The sequence below is a fragment of the Cucurbita pepo genome, chromosome 20 (genome assembly GCF_057944985.1).
Source record: "Cucurbita pepo subsp. pepo isolate OVF chromosome 20, ASM5794498v1, whole genome shotgun sequence".
NCBI classification, from domain to species: domain Eukaryota; kingdom Viridiplantae; phylum Streptophyta; class Magnoliopsida; order Cucurbitales; family Cucurbitaceae; genus Cucurbita; species Cucurbita pepo.
In genome coordinates this window covers 6,209,491-6,233,291 of record NC_141817.1, presented here as the reverse complement: position 1 = coordinate 6,233,291, position 23,801 = coordinate 6,209,491, and the positions used below count along the sequence as shown (strand labels likewise).

General features: G+C 37.1%; 1 pseudogene; it reads right to left on the bottom strand.

Annotated features, from left to right (window-relative positions):
- Nucleotides 1-11,508: 11,508 nt before the first annotated feature.
- On the bottom strand, nt 11,509-13,455 carry LOC111783591 (uncharacterized; annotated as a pseudogene).
- Nucleotides 13,456-23,801: the final 10,346 nt, after the last annotated feature.

Sequence of the window (23,801 nt, the reverse complement as noted above, 5' to 3'; positions counted from 1 at the left end):
TACAAATCAATTTCTATAGCTTGAGGAAAGGATATGGAAGAGGTGACATGAAGGAATCGGGCCTTGAAAACCCCTAGAATCAGCTGCCCAATAAGAAATCCTCTATTTTAGCTCCGGCGAGAAAAATGATTTCGGACGAACTTTGGAAGCAAATATTTTAGGCTATGATTCACAAAAAGGTATGAAATCCATTTGAAGCTCTTCCTTGTAATACCATCTTTAAGTTTCATGAAGAAATCGAGGGGAGAAACGAAGCGATTAGAGCTGTGGAGGGCCATTTTCAGACGGCAGCGCAAAGGACACGCTTATCTTGTTCTTGTCCAGAGGAAGAAGATGATGATGTGGCCGGTTCAGTTGAACAGGCCAAGTCAGCCCAAAATCTAACCTTTCCTCCGTTTTTCTTAATTTTAACCCCTTTTAAACCAGTTTTCACCAACAACTTTATGGTTCCAGAAACTAGACACCATAAGGAGTCTGTGGAAGGAAATTTAAGGTAATTCGGATACCGGAAGCTCAAGAACGGAGGTCCCAAACGTCGACGATAAGGTAAGTAGCCACCTTGGACTTTTCTTAAGAAATACTTGTAGGAATCGCTTGAATTTTTATATGAACCCTAAACCAAGTATGACACAAGGATATATGAAAGAAAAATCCAAAGAACCGTGAGTTAAGGCCCTAAACCGATCAAATTACTCGGGATTTAAGGAATGTTAAAATAACCCACTAAATTAGCCCTTATGCCTATGAAATTTTAATGCTAAGCATATTATAGCATATTAGGTTATATGAAATTTAGTGGTTATTGAATAAGAATAAGTGGGTAAACCAAGAAACGGGGATAAATGACCATAATGCCCCTAAGGATATCTACCTATGGTTCATGACCTAGATGACCTTCAAATGTTATGAAACTCCATAGTAGACCTTAATTAATGATGTCTGATGATGTGGTGAAGTTTAGAAGCCATTGGAGCACGCTAAGTAGCCAAACTAAGAATTAGGTTTAAAATGATCACAATGCCCCTAAGGAAGACTATCCACGGGTTAAGTCCTAAATGACCTCCCAACGTTATGAAATGTTGTATGAATCATTATCTCAGGAGGTTGTATAAGATAATGAAGTTTGGGAGTTATTGGGAAATGTTAGGTAGCAAAACCAAGATATGGGGAAAAACGTACATCACGATCCATATGATTTTACCATCTAGGATGACTAAAGAGGTATCCATGAAATAAGAGATTCTCCACAAGTACCCTTGACTGCTAATAAGATTCTACGTGTACAAGGTCACGTCGGCTATTCCTAAGAAGAACTTATAAGTTCCAAACTTGACCCAAGACTTTATGCATAAACCTAGGATCCCCAAGAATACAAGGAAACACCTAGGTCAATGCAAATGGTATGCTTAACAAGCTGCTAGGATCCATGTCCGGAGTAACCATCATCTCCCATCACGACGTGTACTACGAGACCCCTATTCCTCTTTAGGTGAGATACCCTGCTATATGTAGCATGGGCAGGTTGCCATGATGGACTTATTATTTTCCTCACCTAAATGAGATGCCCTGCATCACGATTTGTGAGCAGGATGCTACAATTATGATAATGGCACCTATGCACTCATGGGAGAAAATTAAGGGTTACTTTGGGAGAGTTTTCAGGGCTAAAACAAAAGGCATGATATGACAATCCCTAAGGCTTAGTTCCTGAAAACGAAACAAGAAGTCATATCCTAGCTTAAGGTCTAGACATGCTCCAAATTACCAACTATTCTCTTTAAGGCCTACTCTATACGACATGAGAATAAGTTAAAGATTACAAGATGGTTGGAGAAAGTTTGGAATCTGAACCAAGAGAGAACTTTAGAAACACCTAAAGGAAACATGTCAAGATTCAAGACCCTTCTAGAACCCTCTAAGGAGTCCATTATGAACTTATGACCTTCTAGAATACCTCAGAATAGTTATTATGATGGGTTCATATGATCATGAATGTATATAACAACTTACGTTTCAAGAAAATAAGAACTTTAGAAACTTACAAGATTAAGAACCAAGAACATTACCAAACAAGCTTTATAACTACCAAGACAAGAAGATTGCTAGGTACCACTCAAAGATGAGGAACCAAAGTCCTCAAACACGAAAATTCAAGAATTCTAGGTAATACTCTAAGCATCTCCAATTGTGACCCATACTTCCCACCACGCGGAGCTTTCTAAGGAGGCCTTGTTTCCTCTTCTAGGTAGGATGCCCTGCACTATGTTTCCTTAATAGAATGTCATGTTTGGCCTCATTCTCCTCACATAGATGAGATACCCTACTTCATGTTATGATTTGCAGGATGCCATGTTCATGTATGCATCGATCACGTGACCTATATGGTCTATGTCAGATCACGCGACCTTAATGGTCTATGCCATGTTCATGCATGCATCAATCACGTGACCTTTATGGTCTATCATGGGGAGTAACCTATGGCCACGATGGAGCAAGAAGAGAGTAAGTTACCCTAGTCATGAACCAAGAACTTCCTAAAACCTCCCATGGTACATCATGCTTCTGACTTTGACTACGCTGCATGGAACGTATGAAGCCTTGAGCGTAGGTATTAAGACTATGTCATTTGGAATGCATGAAGCCTCAGGCACAGAATGACAAGTTTATGTCTAGTACCGTAAGTCCTAAGGGGAGTGTCTTGGAGAACGAATTAAGAAACATAACAAAAACTTACAACAAAAACAAGAACTAGAAAAAAAAAAGTGTGGTACCCTAGCATATCAAGGACATGATTAAAAGACTACAAGTAGGCTGCTTACTGAGTCTTGTACTCATTCCTTATTATCTTTTTTTTTTTTTTTTTTTTTTTTTTTGAGGAAATAAGAAACTAGTCAAGGTCAAGAGCGGACTCTAGAGCAGGTGCCATAGACAAACCTCACTTGTCGTCCTCAACCCTTTTTGTGTCGTCCCTTAACTTGTGTTTTAACAATTGTGTTGTGTTTTAAAATACTTTGTATAAATTTTATTTTGATATAATATAAGTATAATGTATATTACGATTTAAATTTGGTTTGTTTTATTTTGTGAAAAATTTACCCATATTTTAAGTCTTTCATAATTACTTACTATTTTGAATAGGATTATTGTTTTTATACCCGTGTTAATTGTCGATTTTAATTGTTCCTAGAAAGTACGATGATATAGAAAATTAAGCATACTTAAATAACTTTTTATTTTAAACACTACTCACCCTTTCTAGGGAGCCATATCAATCCAACAAACTTACTCTTGCTCCAAAAAGATTTCCCATTCTTGTGGATCTATAGGTGAAGGAGGTTGCTCTTGCTCAATTCGGCGTTGTTCTCTTATACTTCTGTTGTGATCGTCCTAGGAGCTCTTTTCTGCTATGGTACCTTTCGACCTCCCTTACTTATTTGCAATGTTGTAGTGGAGATCCAAGTATATAGATATTAAAGCTTTCGGATGTAACATGGGCACTTGGAAAAGCTTAAACCAAGAACTCCACTCACAATTTTTCCCAAAGAATGTTGAGATAATAGCAAGAAGAAAGTTAAGAGAGCTAAGACATATTGGGAATATCTGAGACTATGTGAAGCAATTTTCTAGGCTTGTGTTGGATATTTATGACATATTAGAGAAAGACAATGTCTTTAGTTTTGCTGAGGGGCTAAAGCCATGAGCGAAAGCTAATCTCTATTTACAAATGGTCAAGGACCTTTCCATGACCTCTTCTGGTGCCAAACGACTGTTTGACATTCGTCATGGGCGAAAGCTAATCTCTATTTACAAATGGTCAAGGACCTTTCCATGACCTCTTCTGGTGCCAAACGACTGTTTGACATTCGCGATGATCAATCTCAACATGAAAGATTAAACCAAGCTTCCTAAAGTTGGGTAATAGAAATTACTGACCAACTTCCTCAAAGGTGAGGGATGTGATAGACTTGAGGCAAAGGAGGGAAATGCGAGTCCCTGCAATAGAGTGGTAGAACTCCATGGTAGAGACGACATAGCCTAAATAGTCATAATCAATGCCCCTCGTCTTGCTTCATATGCAAGAAGACGCGCCAAATCACAATGTACACAAAAGGCAACACTTTAGGTCTTCCAAGCACAACTTGGAGTTAATTAAGAAGTTGAGTATGAGACGACAAAAGTTGAAACACTGCTAGTCGAAAGCAATGTCAACTCCAGATGGGGTCTTGAAGTATGTATCGCTCCTTAGGAGAGAGTGGGAGGGATAGAAGAGTCGGTAGAACACGACCGTATGTATGTCAAGGCTTTGGTTAACCATAAAGCGACCAAAATACTATTGTCAACTTTGGAGCCACCCACAACTTGATAATAGAAACTTAGAAGAACCTCGAGGGGGTTAGAGCACTCTCTAGTCGAGGAATGTATGGGGTTTTGGTACACACGAGTCTAAAAAGGTAATGCAACAAGTAGCTTAGTGTTCCTAAGATAGGTAATATACTTCTAACCTAAGAGAGGGGTGTGAATAGGTAGTCTGCAATTCAAGGCAGTTCTTGCCCGATACTTACTAGGGATAGCTTTCTAGTTAAAACTTAGTAGGGAGACGTGTAGAATATGGTGACCATTTTAAAAGTAAAAGGCTCCTCCATACTTGAGATTTACCCTAGGTTGTTTCCATGAGCCGCATTTGATCCTACCCCAGTTCTTATACATTCTAAACAAGATTGTCCAATATTTTGGTGAAGGAATCGAGGGTGGAGAGTGACTAGATCCTATTTCCTCAATCACAATAGGCATTAACAATCGAGGAGAAAACTCAAAATTTTAATATGCACCTATACAAAAATTTGTCTGGATAGAATTAAAGATTTTCATTGTTAACTAACAATATCATTAGCTTCGAGCCTGAAATGAACATTATCTATGAAGGAGTCAAAGCCTAAGGAGGTCAAGGTTGAGCTGAAAGAGAAATGGGCCAAGTGGGTGCAAAGTTTGACCTCAAAATTAGGTACTTCTACTACAATTGGTGATCAAACCTTTAGCTTTTTAGCTTGAGGGAAAGGAGGGGAAGAGAGTTGGTAAAGAAATTGTGGCTTGAAATGGTCTAGAATTGCCCAACTAATAAGGTCTTCTAGTTGGTTTGCACTAATCATAAAACGAGTTTTCAATAAACATTGATGGCTAATAGCTTACGCCCCAGTCGGTCAATGAAAAGGTATGAGTTCACTCATTACGTTAAAATGTCATTACTAGTCCAATAGAGTCAAATCCAACCATTGTATTAGCCCATTTTATATTTATTTTAATAAAATAAGTTAGATATTTTAGAATAAAGATACCTATGTATTGTAACAGAAAGATCTAGATATTTTAGGAAAAAGATTGCCCATCTATAATTTCATCCCAAGAAATACAAATCAGTGCAGTAGTATTGTAAGTGTCTTGTAATCTCTTCTCAATTGGTCTTAATAAAAAGTGCTAGTGCTTACCATGAAGAATTGTGTTCAATACCTTCTCTCTCTGGGAACACTATATAGGGCTAGAGAGCTTCGTTCTCAAGGGTACGAGACACCGATTTCACGTCTTCTTCCTCTATCAAGAGGAAGAAGATGATGTGGTCGGCTCATCTAAACCAACCAAATTCAGCCCTACACTAGATCAACCTTGTTATTCTTTACTTTGTTTTTTTTTTTTTATCTCCTTCTGAATTGGTTGATAAATTTCTTTTTGGTTTCTAAAAATAGACTACTTAGGGTCCTACACAAGAAAATTAAGAGCAATTTGAATGCTAGAGGGTCGAGAACCAAGGTCCCAAACACCAGAAGCTAAGGTAAGCAGTTTTCTAGGCTTCTGTTGGATATTTATGACACGTTAGAGAAAGATAAGGTTTTCAATTTTGTTGAGGGGCTAAAGCAGTGAGCAAAAGCCAATTAGTACGTACAAATGGCCAAGGACGTTTGCATGACCTCTTATGCTATGACCTCTTATGCTGCCAATTGACTGTTTGGCATTAGCGATGATCAATTCCATGCTCAATTCCAAGACGAAAGATGGAACCAGACTTCCTAAAGTGTGAGTAATAGAAATTACTGTCCCAACTTCCCCAAAGGTGAGGGAGGTGATACACTTAAAGGTAGAGGAGGGAATCAAGGCCTCATAGCCTAAATAGTCACAATCAAGGCCCCTCGTCTTGCTTCATATGCAAGGAGACCCACTAAATCTCAATGCACACAAAAGACAACACTTTATGTCTTCCAAACACAGCTTGGAGTTAATTAAGCAGTTGATTATGAGACCGTAAAAGTAACCCCACATTGGGGTCTTGAAGTATGCCTCGCTCTTTAGGAGAGAGTGGGAGAGATAGAAGAGACAGTAGAACGTGGTCGAATATACGTCAAGGCTTGGGTTAACCATAAAGCGACAAAAAATACTATTGTCGACTCTGGAGCCACCCACAACTTCATGATAAAAACCTAGATAAACTTCAAGGGGGTTAAAACACTCCCTAGTTGAGGAGTGTATAGGGTTTTGGTATGCACGAGCCTAAAAAGGTAATGCAACAGGTAGCTTAGTGTTCCCAAGACAGGTAGTATACTGTTCTAACTTAAGAGATGGGTGTGAATAGGTAGTCTACAATTCAAGTCCGATGAGGTGAAGTTGTGAATAGATAGTCTAAAATTCAAGTGTGATGAGGTGAAGTAAGGAATAGGTAGTCTACAATTCAAGTCTGATGAGGCGAAGTAACAGGTCGTTTAGTATTCTTAAGGATAGGTAGTTCTTGCCTGATACTACTAGGGATAGCTTTCTTGTTATAAACCAGTAGGCAGACATGTATAGAATATGGTGACCGTTTTAAAAGTAAAAGGCTCCTCCATACTAGAGATTTACCCTAGGTTGTTTCCATGAGCTGCATTGCCTCAAAGCGCAAGTAGCACAAAATTGATCCTACAAAATTGATGATGGATCTAGGTAAATGTAGAACATATGGCTAAGAGTACTCTAAAGCCTCTAGTTATGGACCCCAAGGGGTTAGAACACTCCCTAGAGGAGGAGTAATGTAAAGGGTTTAGGTGGGTGTTAGCCTAAAAATGCTTGTACATGCTAGAGATACGTTGTTGGCTAAGTATCATTGTTGAGCACATTGCTTAAGTATATGTTATATGGTATAAGTCCGACGTGAGCCTACAAGTGGGTTGTTTACCAAGTATTTTTAATACTCACTATGTTAGGTTATGGAGCCTGCTTATATATTTGGTAAATGATAAATTGTCATAAATAGTAAATAGTTATGTATAGTAAAAAGCTGGTAAAGCTATATATGGTAAATAGTTATATATAGTAGATGGTTATATCTGATCAAACTAAATATAGTAAGCTAAATCATATATATATATCCCCTCGGGCAGAGCTTTGAAAATGTACTCTCTGTATTCTCTCTTACTGTACATACTTGAAGTCATCAATATAAATTCTTTAGCCAGAGTTCTCCTTGCATTTTCTCTATCTTGTTCTTTGTGTTCATCTAGATCGAGTGTGTGCATTGCTGTGCGATCCTAGCAACCGGTATTAGAGCTAGGTGGAAGTCACCACGATCTATGAAGATGGAAAGTTCAAAGATTGGAATTGAGAAGTTCGATGGATCCAATTTCCGTTTCTGGAAGATGCAAATTGAAGATTATCTGTACCAGAAATAACTTCACGAACCCCTGTTGGGAGTGATGTAGGATACCATGACCACGGAGCAGTGAAAACTCAAGGATCGAAAAGCCTTAGGGATGATCCGGTTGACGCTATCCAGAAATGTGGCGTTTAACATCATCAAGGAGAAGACAACGTTAGATCTGATGAAGGCGCTGTCGAATATGTACGAAAAACCGTCGGCTATGAACAAGGTGTATTTGATGTGGAGATTGTTCAATCTACAGATATCTGAAGGTCGATCTGTTGTGGATCATATAAATGAATTCAATATGATCGTAAGTCAATTGAGTTCGGTGGAAATTAATTTCGAAGATGAAATTAAAGCATTGATTTTGATGTCATCTTTACCTAAGTCGTGGGATACTGTTGTTGCCGCAATCAGCAGTTCTCGAGGATCTGATAAACTGAAGTTTGATGAAATTCGAGATGTAGTTCTGAGTGAAAGTACTCGCAAACAAGAAATTGGAAATTCATCTTGTAGTGCTCTTAGTGTTGACCAACGGGGAAGAAGTAAACCGAAGGGCCCAAACAAAGGGTGATCAAAATCAAAGAACCGAGAAAAATCTCTAAATAGACCAAACGTAACGTATTGGAATTGGGGAGAAAAAGGTCACTTTCGGATAGGTTGTACAAGACCAAAGAGGAAGCATAATCACAAATCTGGAGATGATGATTCTATAAATTCAGCAGAAGACATTGAGGATGCTCTAATCCACACCGTGGACAGTTCGATTGAATCCTGGATTTTGGATTCAGGTGCATCTTTTCACTCGTCTCCAAATAAAGAGTTGTTCCAAATTTTCAAGTATGGAAATTTCGAGAAGGTGTATCTTGCTGACAACAATGATTTGGAGATTAAAGGAAAAGAAGATGTCTGCATAAAAACTCCAGCAGGAAATCAGTGGACATTAAAGGATGTCAGATATATTCTTGGTCTCAAGAAGAACCTGATCTCTATTGGTCAGTTGGACAGTACAGGTTATGCAACATAGTTAGGGAAGAGTTCGTGGAAGATTATGAGGGGTGCTACGGTGGTAGCATGTGGCTCAAAATCTGGAACCTTATACACCACTGCAGGGTGTATGAACATGACTGCTGTTGCTGAGAGTGCTTCAAATTCAAGTCTATGGCACAATAGATTTGTTCATATGAGCGTGAAAGAAATGAAGATGCTGGCTAGGAAAGGAGTTTTAGAAGGTTTGAAATCTGTTGATGTGGGTCATTGTGAGAACTACGTTATCAGCAAGCAGAAACGAGTTAGCTTCACAAGGACTGCCAGAGAGTTGAAGAAAGTGCGGTTGAAAATGGAACCAGATGTGGAGCAAGGTTCGACGAAGCAAGTGGGAGTTGAGCTTGAGTTGCAGGAAAACTAACTTAGTGATGTTGTAGCAGATACTCATGAAACTCCTGAGACTACTGCTGAGGAACCAGATGTGGAGCATAGTTCCAAGACAACGAAGCAAGTGGGAGTTGAGCTTGAGTTGCAGGAAAACTCACTTAGTGATGTTGTAGCAGATACTTATGAAACTCTTGAGACTATTGCTGAGGAACCAGATGTGGAACAAGGTTCCAAGACCACGAAGCAAGTGGGAGTTGAGCTTGAGTTGCAAGAAAACTCACCTAGTGATGTTGTAGCAGATACTCATGAAACTCCTAAGACTACTGCAGTGGAATCAGCCGTGGAGCAAGTGACACCTGAACTGGTGTTGAGAAGATCATCCAGTACCAGAGTACCAAATATGTATGTACCTTCATTACACTATCTGTTGCTGATGAAAGGGAATCACAACCCTTTGAGGAGGCCCTACAGTTAGAGAATACAACTAAGTGGGAGCAAGCCATGGATGATGGGATGTCTAGGCTTCAAAAATGCGTTGTACTGAGACTGGGTATGTGGCAATAGCTGAAGCTAGAAAGAAAACGATATGGATGATTGACTATCTGGAAGAATTGGGCAAGAAGCAGCACGAAAAGATTCTTTATAGAGATAGTCAGAGTGTCATACAGTTGGTCAGGAACCCGGTCTATCATTTAAAGATAAAACACAGAAGGCGATACCATTTAACTTGCAAGTTAGTGGAAGATGATGATGTGTTTTGAGAAGATAGAGGGTGCAAAGAATCCAACAAACATGTTGACAAAATGTGTTGATGTTAGAATATTGAAGTTGTGGAAAATCTCAATTGGTATGGTGCAGTGAAGATATTCATGATCGTTTGAGAATGAAATTCTTGGTTGACTGAATCAGTCTCGGGAGAATTGTTAAGTTAGGGAGCCTGCTGCTTATTTATAGCTGAGTCAACGGTTATACATAGTAAAGCTATATTTGGTAAATGACATATAAAGTAAATTGTCATAAATAGTAAATAGCTATGTATAGTAAAAAGCTATATCGGGTAAAGCTATATCTGGTAAATAGTTATATATAGTAGATGGTTATATCTGGTAAAGCCAGTAAGCTAAACCATATATATATCCTTGGGCAGAGCTCTAAAAATGCACTTTCTGTATTCTCTCTTACTGTACATACTTGAAGTCATCAATATAAATTCTTTAGCCAGAGTTCTCCTTGCATTTTCTCTATCCTGTTCTTTGTGTTCATCTAGATTGAGTGTGTGCATTGTTGTGCGATCCTAACACACTATTGTTACATTTTATTTTTCAGGTGGACAATAATGGTTGGTCATGGTAGGATTGTATTATGACGTGCGACTATGGAGGAGACCCATCGACCCAATCTTGTAGTTTTTTTGTATATAGCTTTTGAGAACTCACTATTGTTACATTGTTACATTATATAACTTTGTATTTAAAGTCGTATGTGTGCAGATGTATATTTAACTTGTTTTGTTTTAATGTATTTACTTTTAATGTGTTTTATTTTTTTATTTAAAAGAGAAATTGTCACCATCTTCTAATCCTTTTGTTATTGTAATGGTCCATGATTGAATGTTTCGAAAAAATGGGTTGTTACAATTTTTTTGTATCTTCCTTTACAATTTTTTGAGAGGTTGAAGATGATGATGTGACTAGTTCAATTGAACCACCCTTATACCCAAATTCGACCACCTCCCTATTTTCTTTTAACCCATTTTTAGATGTATAACCCATTCTCATCCATTTCTTTTTTGATCTATAAATAGGCTCTCTGATGTCTGCATAAGAAAATTTATACTATGAACGTCTCTCTGATGTCTGCATAAGAAAATTTATACTATGAACGTCTTTCAACCAGAAAATCAATAATAACGAAGAAGTTTAAGCTAGGAGTTGAACTTTGGAGTGGATTTTAGCTCCTTTTTACAAATTTCTAAGCTCACTTTTGAAGGTTATACAAAGTGATTACTTCTATAATGATTTTGTAATTTCTATTCACAATCCTTAACAAGAATTATTTTTTACCCTTCAATTATTTTCAAGTATCCTTACCATAGAACTAGAGTATTAAAAAGATTTATTTGCTCTCCCTATTCTTTCGAATAAGATAAATGACTATGTATGTAAAGTTACCAATTAAACAAATAGGTAGATTATTAATAACAACTCTTTAATAAACTAAAACCGTACCGTCAACCTATATTAACTACATAAAACTCTCTCATCTCCCTATAAATTTTAGCTCTCCATATACACGGATTTACACAGACCAATAGAACATCTTCCCTATAAGTTCGTCCAAGTTTATTCCTCTAGTTTGAAATGAATATAAAGAGAAATACATTCTTGATACGTAGGTCCTTAGTATTAAAATTTATCGGGTACATTTTACACTTCTTTGCCACAAGATAAATGACAGCGAAACAAATAAACTTATCAACTTAGAAGTGACCTTATTATGGCTTCAAAGTTTTCACGGTCATGAACTAATAAACGGCCAGCATTAGGAACCGCATGATACTGAATCCATGGAAGTTTCTCTACTATATGATGATTAAATTCATTGGGAAGAACACGGTCTGCACTACCTTGTCATATATGAACACACCCTTCATTGAATTGATTGGTCACTTCCATGGGGCCGAACTCCCACTTTCCAAAAGCAACCAGAATATCTCGATGAAGAGATTCATATTCACCTTGTCGTGTTATTTCATCCTGGAATTGGTTGCAAAAGAATTGTCAGAACATACAAATATTACAGCTTTGGCAAACCAACTAGCTTAAACATATGTTCCCCTGCCTTTCAAAATACGCCTTCCGCCGTTAACAATGGCTTTTATGGGTGGTTTTTAGTAAATGATGCGGAGAAGGCTAGTGACATTAGTGTTGAGGATTGTTGGGAGAGGAGTCCCACGTCGGTTAATCAAGTTGTTGATCATGGGTTTATAAGTAAAGAATACATCTCCAATGGTACGAGGCATGTTACGGAAACCAAAAGCAAAGCCATGAGAGATTATGCTCAAAGTGGACAATATCATATCATTGTGAAGAGTCGTGGTTCGTAACATGGTATCAAGGACATGCCCTTAACTTAGCCATACCATTTTGAGCCTCGATGTGTAGTCAAGAGTGATTAATGCGTCGAATAAATGATGTACTTTGTTCGAGGGCTCCAAAGAAGGATTCGACACTCGATTAAGGGGAGGTTGTTCGAGGACACCATAGGGCTCAGGAGAGGCTTTATGGTATACTTTGTTCGAGGGGAGGATTATTGAGGATCATATGGGAGAGGAGCCCCACATCGGCTAATTAAGGGGTTGATCATGAATTTACAAGGAACATCTCCATTGGTGTGACTATTTAGGAGGGTTTAGGGGCAACCAAAAGCAAAGCCATGAGAGCTTATTCTCAAAGTGGAAAATATCATTCCATTATGGAGAGTCGTAGTTTCTAATTAGGTTCATATTAGCAAGAACAACGGCTTCTTTTGAAACCAAAAGCAAAATCATGAGAATTACCGGACCGTTAATTGGAGTGTCCATTATCTTCTTTAACAATTCTAAATCGTAATCAGTGAACGTGTCTTCACTCAACATTGATGGGAACCATTTCTCCTTGGTCCACCAATAGTATATCGAAGGTGTGTAATGTGCAATTCCAAATGTGAACTGGAATAATAGAGGAAGCGTCCAAAATGACTGTTTTGCTAAAGTCGATGGAATGGAAGGCCATCAATAATTCACGAAAGGAACAATCAGGGAAGCTAGTAAGAGTTTGTAAATTATATAACCAATTAGCTCACCCAAAAACAATAATTCATTATCATTTTATAAAGAAGAAATTAAAATACCTGCGTGGAATGTATTTTAGACAGCTCCAAATCGAGTACACTCCCAATGAACATCCGATTAATGCTGCCGAGTTTTAATTTATCGGCTAATTCTTCAATGTCAAATGCTTCAATCTTTGTCGAGCGTGATGGATAAGGATCGCTCTCTCCATAACCAGCTCGGTCGTATAATATTATGCATGCATTGAACTCCTCCATAAGTTCCTATAACACAACATGATTCAATACATTTTTTTTTAAAAAAGAATGAAAGTTGAAGAAGAATAAGAAGAATGTCGTACTTGAGAAGCAGCTAAGTGCATATGTCGGGAGTCATTATAGCCATGAGAAAGAATGATCTTGTATTGAGCCTTTTCCTTGGGAACTCCGAATTCTCTGTAGGCCAAATGTCTTCCATCATTGAGTTTGACTCTACGCGAAGTCAGCGGAGGACCATTTGGTGATCCACATATCTTTGGAGGTGGCGGTTTCAGTGCTTGATAAACCCATCCAACTAAACCGACTGCAACAACTATTCGTGTAATCATTGTCTGAAAGAAAAAGGAAAAAAAAAAAAAAAAAAAAAAAAAAAAAAAAAAAAAAAATTCTACCCTAGGTAAGAAGAGTAGTAATAATAATGTCAAACAAGTAGATATGACTGCTTAAGAGGAAATTCAATGTGTAATTTGTTCGAGGACTCTAGAAAAGAATGTGTCTTCAATATTTTCTTCGAGAAGAGGATTGTTTGAGAATCGTTCAAGTCCAACATTGATTAATTAAGGAGAAGTTCATTAGTATACAAGTAAGAAATACTGTCTCTATTAACATATCATAGGTTTATAATGACCCATAATCAAAAGGAAAAACTCAGAAAACTTAAATAATCAAAAGAAGAAAATGAATAAGATTAGAAAAAAATAAAAGGAGGGAATTGAAACGCACGAAGACGAAATGAGGAACGTGGAAGGGCAGCGCCCATCTGTGTGGAGTGACAACCAATGGTTTGGTACCTTTATAGCCTGAATGGCATAAACCATATCATATTCTCCATTCATAATCAAGAACTGAATAGCAAATCCTAATAAAGGCAATTCCATGTATGCCAATTTAAGGGAGTAAAGTATATACTAAAAGTATTTAAGCAATTAGTTACGTATTTATGCAATCAATTTACGTATTTCTTTCCCCCAAGTGTTGTTTTCATTACTTGCATTGGCGTTTACCCTTTATGGAAAGGGAAAACAACATTTATTCTGCATGTAACACATTTTTTGAAATTTTGAAATTGGATTGGTATTTGATTTGTGCATATATTTCAACCTAACCTTCAATTACGACCTATTGAAAAAGTAATGAGAACATTGAATTCAATAATAAATCATTTAAGATAAGGGTAAGTACTTCACAAACAAAAACAAAAAAGTTGAAAATTCTAGGGGTTTCATTGGTCGGTCATCAGAGCGATCACTAGAGAAGAGTTGGTTTAATTCTATGTCCAAAAAAGACCCAAAATATAAACCGAGTTTGACATAAATGTTTGTTGTCCTTGATTGTAATGTTTGACGGTGACACAGCATCTTCGACACCGATTTTCAACGAGCACACCGTGATCTCAATGTCGACAACCTTACTTCTACTTGGTTCTTTGATATGAACTTGCTTTTAATACTTTGAAAGTAAAATTGAGTTCTGCTCCTTTGCTTGCATTACCTAATTTTGAGTCTACTTTTGAAATTGAATGTGATGCTAGTGGAGTAGGGATAGGTGCTGTATTAATGCAAAATCAAAGACCTTTAATGTTCTTTAGTGAGAAGTTGACTGGTGCATCTTTGAGGTATCCAACTTATGACAAAGAGCTTTATGCTTTGGTTCGTGCATTGCAAACCTGGCAACATTATCTTTGGCCTAAGGAGTTCATTATTCATACGGATCATGAAAGTTTAAAGCATTTGAGAGTACAAAATAAACTCAACAGACGACATGCTAAGTGGTTAGAATTTATTGAAACATTCCCTTATGTCATAAGATATAAACAAGGTAAGGAGAACATTGTTGCAGATGCTTTATCACGAAGGTATGTCCTCCTCAATACTTTGAATGCTAGGTTGTTGGGTTTTGAACACATAAAGGATTTGTATCAACATGACATGTTCTTTGCTCCTTTTGTTGAATCTTGTGAAAAAGGACTCATTGTGGATAATTACTTGTTGTTAGATGGATTTTTGTTCCGAAAAGGCAAACTTTGCATACCATCTTGTTCCATACGTGAGCTACTTATGAGGGAAGCTCATGGAGGTGGTTTAATGGCACACCATGGAGTTTCTAAAACTTATGATATGCTCTCTGAACATTTTTTTTGGCCTAAAATGAGACATGATGTTCATAAAGTTTGTGCTCGTTGCATAGCATGTAAACAAGCTAAGTCTAGGCTTCAACCACATGGTTTATACTCCCCATTACCAGTTCCTAATGGTCCTTGGATTGATATATCTTGTTTTAGGTTTACCTAGGACTAGGAAAGGTTATGATAGCATCTTTGTTGTGGTTGATCGATTTAGTAAAATGTCTCATTTTATTCCTTGTCACAAAACTGATGATGCAAAACATATTGCAGACCTGTTCTTTAGGGAAGTTGTACGATTGCATGGCATTCCTAAAAGCATCGTTAGTGATCGTGATGTCAAATTTTTAAGCCACTTTTGGCGTGTTTTATGGGGTAAGTTAGGAACTAAGCTCGTATATTCAACTACTTGTCATCCTCAAACGGAAACTGAAGTTGTTAATAGAACCATGACTACTATGCTTAGGGCGATGCTTAGGGCTATTATTGAGAATAATCTTAAAACTTGGGAGGATTGTTTGTCATTTATAGAATTTGCATATAATAGGGTTGTTCATAGCACTACTAAATGCACACCTTTTGAAATTGTTTATGGCTTTAATCCTTTAACCCCCATTGACTTGTTACCTATACCGTCAAAAGAATTTGTGAATTTTGATGCAAATGCCAAGGTTGAGTTTGTTCATAAACTGCACAAGCAAGTAAAAGAACAAATTGAGAAACAAAATTCCAAGGTTGCCACCCGAATTAATAAAGGAAGTAAGATTGTCATCTTCAAGCCAGGAGATTGGGTTTGGGTGCATTTCCCAAAAGAAAGATTTCCTACTCAAAGAAAATCTAAGCTTTTACCACGAGGAGATGGACCCTTTCAAGTTCTTGAGCGCATCAACGACAATGCTTATAAAATTGATTTACCAGGTAAGTACGGTGTTAGTGCAACTTTTAATGTTGTTGATATGAGTCCTTTTGATGTAGGTGATGGCATGGATTCGAGGACGAATCCTTCTCAAGAGGGGGAGAATGATATGAACAACGACTAAGGAATTTCCATACCTCAAGGTCCAATTACAAGGATGAGAGCCAAGAAGCTACAACAAACCTTATACAGTTATATTCAAGCTATGGTGAGCTCATCAAAGAAAATTCTAGAAAACGTTGGAGACCTCCCTTATATGTTATGCAAAGTTGAGCTTCAAGACAGAGATGAATTAAATGCACTTTAAGTTGCATTTAATGAACTCCGCTGAATTTATCAAATAGTCCAAGGATGACTAATAAGCACATTTTATTATTTGCATTATTTTATTATAGTTTAACTATTTGTTTTCATATTTAAGTTAGTTTTAAATATAGGAGTTAAGGTTAAATTGTAACCCACCCAAAATTTATAACCATCAAACTTCATTCCTCTTCAATGTGACATGAATTGCAACCTCTTTAGATAATTTTGACAACATTTTCTTCACATCTTCATTGAAGTATATTGTATGAATGATGTCTCTTGGTTCATATCATTCTTCCTCTAGAAACAGCGATTCTAACGTTCCGAGAAACCCTCTAAAATACCCAATGAACCAACCCACTCGATTTCCTTTCGAATACTCGGTTTTCAGCTCTCTCAAACACACTCAGACACAAAGATAAATTTGGGAGAAAATTGTTTCAAGGGTTGCTGCAAAGTTGTGTATGGAAGAATATAAAGGATTTATGAACGCTTTCTATTAAGATAATAATTGTCTAGCCGAAATCATGTATATATTCTAGCGAGAATAAATGCTCCAGGTAATATCCTGTCATTTTTAGAAATAAAAATAAAATCTTAAAAATAAAGAAAATATGAATCAATCCTATATATAATTAACCTAAATTTGAATCCCAAGAACCAATAACCACAAATTAAGAACCTAAACCAAATGTTTTTCTCCAGAATCACAACTTATAAAATCAACCCACTAAATGGCATTCCCTCGGTATGAAATTTTAATGGAGGCCTATTACCATAAAATAAGGGTGTATGCAAAGTTTGACAAACATTGGAGCATATCTAAGCCCTAAACCAAATATAAGGAGAAAATGACCAAAATGCCCAGTGATGCTCGTATGTTCGTGACCAAGATGGACTCCAAATTACTAAAGATTTATATGAGCCCTATTTATAAGATTATGGATGACTACACTTCATTTTAAAGTCATTGGAGTATGTTTAAGGCATAGATTAAGACTCGGATAGAAAAAACCAAAATATCCCTACTATGTCCTTATAATATTTCGACATAAAATTTTATACCAGGCTTATTTATGCTATTATGAATGACCATGCATTGTTTTAAAGGTATTTGATTATGCTTACGGTATAAACCAATATTAGAGTAGAAAATAACCAAAAAAATAAAATAAAATAAAAACCTAATGAATCTCGAATGAAAATTCATAGTTGTGATGAATTCCAACTGACATTATATTTTTCACGACACTCATTCATTATAGATTTATAATGTTTCTCTAGAGTTAAAGAACCAAATAAAGTAGGCTAGTTCCTGAAAATGCACCACCGGTACCACTCTATTCAAACCAGTCACCCTAAATGTAATAACAAAAACGAACAAATATATATATATATTATTAAAAAATAATTAGAAAACAAAATAGGACCGTGAAAATTTTGTCCCATATTACTTAAAGCTTAGAACTTCGGAGTTGGTCTCTACTGTAACACGGAAGTACCTCACTTCATTTTATCATCTAATTTCTACGGTTCGAAGTTAGTCGAAGAATACATTGTTTGACAACTCTAGGTTAGCATTTTATTAGGTTTAGTTAGTTTATATTATATTAGGTGAGCTAATTCACATAGTAGAATATCAATCTATCATTGTGGAACTCCTTAGGTAGAATTAAATTTCAGATAGAAGCTAGCATCAAAGGGTCGTAGTAGCTTCGGTCTAAGCCAACCAAGTAAGTAGCCCTACCATCGGTTTGGTTATAATTGTATGCTGAATGATGACACGTGTCATATACTCATATATGCAAACTATAATGATATGATATGTGTATATAAATATTATGTTGTATGTGATGAATTGATATGGTTACGATATGATATGTTAAGATATGATCTATTCGAAGACATGCTCAAGTTATGTTGTGTGACTGTTATGATATATGATATGATCTATGCATAATATATGATATGATTGACATGAATGATATATGATATGATTGGCATGCAAAATGACTAATTAGCATGAGATACAACTCTAATATATGCCTGGAAGATACAATAAAAATGATATAATAAATGATAAGATATGAAAGAAAACGCAAGAGGGGTTGTGATATGAAGCTGGGAAGTGTTCCCAAGACAATAATTGCTCTAAAGGCTAGGAAGTTGATTAGTCATGATGCTGTGGCATTCCTGGCTAGTTTGGCAAAAGTGAGACGAGTTGATACAGATGTACAGCTGTACCTGTGGTGAATGAGTTCCTGGATGTCTTCCCAAATGAGTTACCTGGTTTACCACCAGAGCGGGAAGTCAACTTTGGCATTGAACTTGAACCAGGGACGACACCTATCTCTAAAGCTCTTTATAGGATGGCCCCCGCGGAATTGAAAGAGTTGAAATTGCAACTGCAAGAGTTGTTGAACTAGGGGTTCATACGACCTAGTGTGTCACCGTGGGAAGCTCTAGTGTTGTTTGTGAAGAAGGATGGTACACTCCGTCTCTGTATTGATTATAGGGAGCTGAATAAGGTAACAATTAAAAATAAGTATCCCTTGCCGCGAATTGACGACTTGTTTGACCAGCTTCAAGGGGCAGCGGTTTCGAAGATTGATCTTCATTCTGGTTATCACCAGATAAGAGTTAAAGATGAGGACATACCGAAGACGGCTTTTCGTACTCGGTATGGGCATTATGAGTTTGTCGTGATGTCCTTTGGCTTGACTAATGCCCCTGCAGTGTTTATGGAGCTGATGACTCGGGTATTCCAGGATATTCTAGATTCTTTTGTTATTGTGTTCATTGATGATATCTTGGTTTATTCCAAGACAAACGATGAACATGTAGAACATTTGAGGAAAGTTTGGTTGGTTCTACGTGAACAAAGACTATATGCCAAATTCTCGAAATGTCAATTTTGGTTTCAGAAGGTGTGGTATGAACCAAGAGACATCAATCATACAATATACTTCAATGAAGATGTGAAGAAAAGGTTGTCAAAATCATCAAAAAGTTGTTTCAATTCATGCCACATTGAAGAAGAATGATAATCAAACTTCATTCTTCTTCAATGTGGCATGAATTGAAACAACTTTTTGATAATTTTGACAACCTTTTCTTCACATCTTCATTGAAGTATATTGTACGATTGATGTCTCTTGGTTCATATCATTCTCCACTTCTTCAAGAGGATTCGTCCTCGAATCTATTTGTGAAACTTTGCTGCAAAAAATAAGATATGGAAATACAAACGACCTCACAAAAATCTCTCACCTGTATACACTCAAGGATTTTTTTAGGGCACTCTGTTTGCACTCATTTACACAAATGAAGCTCTCAATCTCACCTCTCAAAATTTTGAATAAGATTGAATTTTGAACTATGGGTCGATTAAAATCTAAAAAGATAAAAGTAAATAAAAATCAAATTGAAAAAAAGATGCAAAGGAAACATATATTCGATCTTGAGCCTGAAGCTCGATACCAAAATGATAAGATAAGGAATCACTACAAGGGGAGTAAGATTCAGATTACCTTGTTGATCGAATATCTCAAGACAAGAACATTGTTTGAGATTCGAATCACTCCACAAGCAAGGTCGATCATGTCTAGCTTGAATGATTCTTGTTGATCAAATATCTCAATGCAAGAACAGTTGATTGAGATTCGAATCACTCCACAAGCAAGATTGATCATGTCGAGCTTGAATGATTCTACATGCAACCTAAACTCATAGAATTGCAAAGAAACTTAGTCATTGGCTAAAGAAAACACAAATGCTCTTTTTACTATATTTTCCAAGTCCACTTACAAATACAACATACATGGCTTTATATAGCCTCAAAACTACTAAAGACGTTCCAAGAGTTGTAACATTCATACTAATGACCATTCATACTAATGACCATAATGAGCCATTATGTAAATGTAACCTAAAGTAAATAAAAGGTCTTAAAATACAATAACTCTAAATTGTAACCCACCCAAAATTTATAATAATCAAACTTCATTCTTCTTCAATGTGGCATGAATTGAAACAACATTTTGATAATTTTGACAACCTTTTCTTCACATCTTCATTGAAGTATATTGTATGATTGATGTCTCTTGGTTCATATCAAGGTGGTATTCCTTGGTCATGTGGTATCTAAGGATGGTATAGCTGTTGATCTAGCAAAGGTGGAGGCAGTTATAGGTTGGGCTCGACCAACTATAGTTACTGAGGTGAGAATTTTCTTGGGTTTAGCAGGATACTACAGGCGATTTATTAAGGGTTTCGCAAATGTTGCAACGCCTTTGACTTAGTTAACCCGAAAGGGAAAGAAATTTGATTGGAGTCGAGCTTGTGAAAGTAGCTTTTAAGAACTCAAGGAAAGACTAGTGTCAGCTCTGATGCTTAATGTACCCGACAGTATCAGAAATCTAGTAATTTGTAGTGATGTCTCTAAGAATGGGTTGGATTGCGTACTTATGTAGATTAAGAGAGTTATCACTTATACCTCTCGACAGTTGAGGGATGATCAACACAATTACCTAACTCATGATTTAGAGTTAGCTGCTGTGGTGTTTGCTCTGAAGATATGGAGACATTATCTGTACGGTGAGAGGATACAAGTATATCCAGATCATAAGAGTCTCAAATATCTGTTCACCCAGAAAGAGCTCAACATGAGGCAACGTCGATGGTTGGAGTTAGTGAAAGATTATGATGTGGAGATCCTACATCACCTTGGTAAAGCTAATGTGGTAGCTGATGCCTTGAGTCGTAAGACAGCTCACTCATCTACAATGTTGATGAGACAACCCAACATTCAGATGGAGTTTGAACGAGCTCAAATAGCTGTGTTGGTTAGGAAAGCGGTAGCTCAGCTAGCTCTTATGACTATCTGTCCGACGTTGCAGCAACAAATTATTTAGGGTCAGTAGAGGGACCCTTATTTTTCAAAAGTTGTGAAGCAACATTAGACTGAACAAATCAAGGATTTCTTGATAATGGGTGATGGATGTTTGAAGTGGCGAAATTGAACTTGTGTGCCAAACGATATAGAGATCTAGAGGAAGATTCTATCCGAGGCACATGAGTCTCCCTATACCGTGCATCCAAGTGCCACAAAGATGAACCAGGATCTAAAAAATGGCCTGGGATGAAGAAAGATGTTGCTGAATGTGTGAGTAGGTGTTTAACTCGTCAACAAGTTAAGGCACTTAGACAGAAACCTGCTGGATTATTGCAACCTTTAAATGTGCCCCAGTGAAAGTGGGAAGAGGTGACCATGGATTTCATTACAGGACTACCTAGAACCAAATTAGGGTTTACAGTGATATGGGTTGTTGTGGATAGATTGATTAAGACAGCTCATTTTATACTAGGGAAGTCAACCTATTCAGTTGACAAGTGGGCACAACTGTATTTAAAGGAGATTGTAATGTTGCATGGTGTACAGTTTGGTTGTGCCAGATAGGGATGCACAGTTTACCTCTCGATTATGGAAGAGTCTTCAAGAAGCCCTTGGTACACAACTAAAGTTAAGTACAACATTCCATATTCAAACAGATGGACGAACTGAGAGACTAAATCAAATTCTCGAGGACATGTGTGCATGTGCACTTGATTAGCTGGCAGTTGGGACACCTACCTATATCTTTGGAATTTGCCTATAACAATAGTTCTTAGGCAACCATCCAGATGGCTCCTTTTGAGGTACTTTATGGATGCAGGTGTCGAACTCTGATTTATTGGGATGAGGTAGGTAGAAATAATAGTTGGATCCAAACTTGCTACGGACGACCAATGAGGCGATACAAAAGATTGGGAAGGGAATTTCTGTCTGTCCAAAGTCGTCAGAAGAGTTATGCTATTGTTAGGAAGAAGGACCTAGAGTTTGAGGTGGGGGACCATGTGTTCCTGAAGATCGCACCAGTTCGTGGTGTTTTGTGATTTGGTAAGTGGGGAAAGCTTAGTCCTCGTTTTATTGGACCTTTCGAGATTCTCGAAAGAGTTGGGCCAATAGCCTACAGGTTGGCATTATCACCCGCATTAGAGGCTGTACATAATGTTTTTCATGTTTCGATGCTAAGAGAATATGTTGCAGATCCTAGGCATGATCTTCGTTATGAAGATTTACAGTCGAAAGAGAACCTAAGCTATGGAGAACAGCCTGTTAAGATTTTGGCGCGGGAGATGAGATCTTTACGTATAGAGACATTCCCTCTATTAAAGTTTTATGGAAGAAGCAATAATTTTGGAAAGCTACTTGGGAACAAAAAGAGGAGTTAAAACTCGAGTATTCACAAATGTTCCTAGAGTTGGGAACTTTTGAGGACGAAAGTTTTTAAAAGGAGGGTGAAATTGTAATAATCCAAATAATAATTAATTAATTAATTAATTAAAAAGAAAAAGAAAAAGAAAAGAGATCGCAGCACGCTGCTGTCATGGAGAAATGAGGAATGGACACGTGGATTGAAGGAGAAAAAGAAAGAAAAGATGGGAGTGTTTGGTGGTGCTGAAGTGGTGTCAAATTGTTGTGTTGGTGAAAAGTCAGAGTGTTGTGGTGTGTAAGATTAAAAATGAAGAACGGAAAAGAAATAAAAATAGGAAAACAGGGGAGGAGAGTTAAAATTGGTGAATCTTTCGGAAATATCATGGTTTGGTGATTTCCTTATCGGGTCGCAAGCTTGAGATTAGAGGAACGCTTGTGGAAACTATCAGCGTTGGAAGCTCAAGGGATAAGCCATATTAGGCATTTATTAGAAGGTAAGAAAACCCATTTGATCGAATCTTTAAATTCCGATATCTTGGTCTATACTGCGTAATAAGTTATGAAATAGAGCTTGTTAGAATCGTAACAAGGAGATCTATAAAGTTGTAGTGGAAGTCGGGACGAAATACGGGTTGTAGAGGTGGAATATGGCTTTGGGATATAATAGGCATTGTTGTATTTCGATAATCGGCCAGGGAAATCCTTTTCTTTTCTCTTTTCGGTGAGAGGAAATCGTTGACGGGAAGTTGTTGGAAGAAAATAAAACGCGTAAAATAACACAGAGATAGAATTGCTGAAATTTTTATTGTGCTTAAAATCAGTTGTGAAATCTTCTGAATAGATTTCCTATTTAAATATAACTTATCCTAAAAATGGCTGAGGGTGGCCAACTAAATCTGTGTCACTCCCTACCAAATCTAAATGAGGAAAAACTCCACTCCCTACAAAATCTAGCGCGGAGAGTGGCCAACTAAATCTGTGCCACTCCCTACAACGTTTTATCTACCTTGTTTTGTTTGAACTCCGAAAAATCTAAATAAGGAAAAACTAAGGTTTTATCTACCTTGTTTTGTTTGAA